At 34.5% G+C, this 4,745-nt stretch overlaps 1 pseudogene; it reads right to left on the reverse strand.

Annotated features, from left to right (window-relative positions):
- Window positions 1–2,428: 2,428 nt before the first annotated feature.
- Window positions 2,429–3,664, reverse strand: LOC143897972 (uncharacterized; annotated as a pseudogene).
- Between the last annotated feature and the right edge of the window lie 1,081 nt (window positions 3,665–4,745).

Genomic DNA, 4,745 nt, shown 5'->3' on the forward strand with positions numbered 1-4,745 from the left:
ATGAAAAAACGGAAATTTTCGTAGTTTTAAGATCGCGATATACATATAAACTTTGAACAATCACTCGGAATTTTAAACAATTTGCTACAAATTGATATTTGATTTAAATTTACAAAAAGAAGTCAATCGAATGCACCAATGTGTGTGCAGAACATATATTACTCTGCGATTAACAAGTCCTGGGCTTCTTTATCGATAATGCTATCCTTAGTTTTCCAATTTTTATTTTGTCTGATGCTACCTATAAATGGGTCAGAAGAAATCAATAATTTATGTATTATGTCAGCATTAGTAGCACCTCAATTACACTTCCGGGTATTATATTCGCGAAAGCGTTTGAAGTCTTTGTTTCTCGCTTCTTGAGCTTCTTCCGTCAATTGGCCAATAGGAAGAATAGCCGATTTAATGACTTTTCCGCCATGCACCAATATTTTATGCACAGATGAAGGCATATAATACCAAGGATATAGATCTACGTAAATCTTGGCTGTTTCTAGTGCATATGCGTCAAATTTACAAGAATTAATTTTTTTCCCGCAAGCCATTGTCTGGAGAATAATACTAAATCTCTTTATCAGTATTTGATTAATGCCTGTAATCATTGATGTTAATTGTGGATCTCGAAAAAATCTACGTGCAGTATTGCCGTCGTTCGATGTTCCAGAACCATGTATATATTAAGCTCGGTATACACCTAGCGAACGAACACCGAACGAACAGCAAACGCGAACGTTCGTTGTTTACATTCGGTAAATGTATACGCCAAAGCGATTGCGAATAGGACGATCGATTCACGCTCGAGCTGGGTATACTTAGCCCTATTCACTCCAACCATGCCCTTTCGTGTCCCACGAGTTTCTAACAGTCGTTTGTTCCGGAAAACAAATACATGCGCGCATATGCGTTACGTTTAGCTTGACTAATACATGCGAGATTTCTTATTTACAAATGTTTTATAGGCTTCTCTTGATTATAGACTTGCAACCTAATATCGCTTCAAATGAATTTCTATTAAGCTAATCAATGTAGAAACAACTGCTTGTGTAACAAGTTCCACTTTTGTACTTATTACGTAATAAATAAATAAATAAATATATATATATATATATATATATATATATATATAATTTCTTGAAAACGACATCTACGATATGACTTACATCGGAATCATGTATCTTCCTTTAGACCATACAACTTTTGTCTGAAACATTTTTTCGTAACTTCCATATTTTTTACTTCGCCAGTGAGTAGTGAAATTACAAAAATCTTTTGTTGCGACCAAACTGGCTAATATTTATTTAACAAGCACAACGCGTTTCAACCGAGATTCCGGTCCTTCTCAAGTGCGTACAATAAATTAACGCTTACAAAACACTTTATTATACACAATGTGGCAGCAATGAGTCTACAAACTAAAATACAAAAAAAAAGTAAAATAATAAATTAACAAGCCAAAATGACGAAAAGTAAACACAGAAATAAAATAGCAACGCTTACATGTTTTGTGTGTCAAAAGCGATAAAAGATATGCGAGTCATATTAACAAACGTGAAACTCGGTGGTGCGTTCACTATAGGTGACGACAGACGACTGAGTGAGAAACAAAGGCAGAGGTAACCGAAAGCGCTCACATTAAGTTTATTATTTTGTCATAAATGCCCGGAAGGTTATCGGTGTCCTTTTGTAAATTAATAGTGTTATTGTTTTTCTTAATAAACACCATTTCGGCTATCTCTCTCTTTTTAAAATGTTTCTCGCTATGTAGAACTTTTTTTATGTACTAAAACTTTCCGGAGCAAGGATTGCTCTACAATAAAAACCGCATCCATACAGTAGTTTTAGAAAAAATCGTAGACATATCCACGTACATCATACTCGCCGAATTGAGAACCTCCTTTTTGAAGTTGGTTAAAAATAAATTATATTTAATTTTTTCATAAAATTAAATTTTACACGTGACTGTTATGTCACATTGATATAAAATTGATATAAAAATCTATTTTAAAAAATTAAAAAAAATTAAAATTTTAAAAATTGCTCAAAAATTTAAAAAAATATAAAACTAAGTTCAAAAAAACTAAAAAGTAAGAAAAAATTAAAAAAAAATAAAAAAGCTTTATTTTTTTTTACTTTTTAGAGCTTTTTTGAAGTTGGTTCTATAAAAAAATTTTTTTTGTTTTATACTTTTTTAGTGCTTCATTTATTTAATATAATTAAAAAATAATATATAATCTTTTTCAAATATTATATATCTTTCTTCTTCTTTCTGCATTTTTTCAATCAGTATCTCCAATATTTTTGCAATATTTTGACCATACAGAATAATTCCATCTGTTTTTGTTACATATAAAATTTTATTGCATTGTCTCGTATATAATAATATAATAATTTTATTTAATCCTTGCCTTGCGGCTTGGGATGACTTCCATCAACCTTACATAATTTTACAAACATATAACATAATTTGCAAACATATAACTTTCTCCTAACATACATATATATTATACATCACTTAGATCATTTTAACTAACTCTAAAACTAATTTAACATTCTAACTGTCTTTCAATTTCCCTTCCTACTCTTCACCCTCCACCCCTTCCCTTTCCTCCGCCTCTTTTCTAACCCTTTCTATCTTTTTCATTACTTCTAGTCCTTTTCCTTCCTCTCCTAAAAATTCTTTTAACTGTATCTCGCTTTTTGTCGCTTCACATTCTTTTAGTATATGTTCTATGTTCTCCTCTTCTTTTTGGCATATTCCGCACTTTCTATCTTCCTCCTCTCTCCAATGTTGACTGCTTTTCACTTCACTTCCGCATCTGTATCTGGCTATCAGCATTCTATCCTTTTTCTTCTTCTTTCCTAGTAGATACTTTGGTAACTCCTCTGTTAAAATATCTTTATAGCTACTATTGTACCTTGACTCGTTTATCTTTATCTATCTCTCCTCCTTTTCCTTTTCCTCTATTCTTTTTACAAGATTCCCCACCGCCTCTCGGTCTCCCGCCTCCATTTCTCTCCTTAGTTGCTCCTTCTCTATTCCTGCCCTCTCTATCAGTTCTCTTCTCTTCTTCTCCCACTTACTTTCTTCTTTCCTTGGTCTGCTCCTCTCTAGATCCTTTATACATGCTTGAACTATTTTATTTCCTGACTGTCTCGCCTTCTCCTCATATCTCACAGCTCTCCTTATTGCCCTTACTTTTATTGCCTTCATTTTGGTTTCTTCTGCTATTACATAATTCGGGGTTCTACTGTCCAATCCTAAAATCCATTTAACATATTTTCTTTTTATCACATCTAATCTGCTTTCGTATAGCCACCCCCATATTTCAGCTCCGTATAATGCTACTCCTTCTACCAGTGCCTCGAACATTTTCATCCTTCTTTCAAAATCTTCTTTAAATATTCTCTCTCCAATGCTCCATGTCCTCTTCATCGCTATTGTAGCCCTTTTCTTCCTTCTTCCCCTAGCTTTCTCGAACACCATTATCTTTGATTTCCCTGGACTCAAACTCAAACCCTTCCCTTCCAAATACCTCTTGAGCCTCCTCATCATTTCCTTCAATTCTTTCTCTTTCGTCGCCATTAACACTATATCATCTGCGTATGATATTGTCCAGACTTTTTCTTTCCCTATCACCAGGCCTCCTGCTTGTCCTTTTTCCATTTCTTCCTCTAAATCCATGATGTATAAGTTGAATAAGTTCGGGCTCAACGGGCATCCTTGTCTTAGTCCCTTTCCTGTCCAAAATTCCTCTGTCTTTTTATCTCTTATCTTCACTACATTTTTCGTTTTTTTGTATGTCTCCATTATTCTTCGTCTCAAGTTATCTTCAATTCCTATCTTCCTCATTATTTTATTCAATTTCCTTCTATCTACTTTATCGAAAGCTGCCTTAAGATCAGCAAAGAATGCAAAAACCTTTCCACTTTTCTTACTCAGCTCCTTATTTGCTACATAGTTTACTGTGTATACTGCATCCATCGTTCCTCTATTCCTTCTAAACCCGAATTGCACTTCTCTTAACTTGGCCTCCATCTCCTTCTCCAACCTCGCATTTAAGATACTTGCGTATATCTTGTACGCCGTATTCATTAAAGTAACTCCTCGGTAATTTTTTGGGTCGTTTTTCTCTCCTTTTTTATATATTGGACTAATCATGCCTTTATTCCAATCTCCCGGTATTTCCTCTCCTTTCCATATTCTGTTGATTTGCTTCAGGAACTCTTCACCTACATCTTTTTGCATATATCTCCACGCCTCGTTCTCAATCCCGTCCTCTCCTGTTGCCTTTCCCATCTTCAGTTTCTTTATTACTTCAATCACCTCTTCCCTTGATATTTTTTCGGCTCCCCTTGTTACCTCCCCTCTCGTGCCATCTTCTTCCTTCTCTTCAATGTTTAGCACCACTCTTTCTTTTGTCCCTCTTAACATTTCCATGAAGTGGTCTCTCCACTCATCCATTTGTATCTCCTTGCTTATCCCCTCAGTTTTCTTTTTCCTGTATTTATTTATATACTTCCACGCTTCTCCGCTTCATTTTTAATGTTTCTTAACTTTTCTTCTTCCTCCCTTTCGTGCCTCATCTTCTGCTCTTTACACCATTCCTTGTGCTCCTTTCTTTCCCTCACATATTTTTCTTCTCCGATCCTTCCTTTTTTCCAGTCCCTCATCAATCTCCTCAATCTCCTTTTCCTTTCCTTCCATTCTTTATTATACCATTCTTTTCTTCCTAATCTTCATGGTA

This window comes from Temnothorax americanus, unplaced genomic scaffold (assembly GCF_048541705.1).
Source record: "Temnothorax americanus isolate GAGA-0224 unplaced genomic scaffold, ASM4854170v1 Scaffold214, whole genome shotgun sequence".
NCBI classification, from domain to species: Eukaryota; Metazoa; Arthropoda; class Insecta; order Hymenoptera; family Formicidae; genus Temnothorax; species Temnothorax americanus.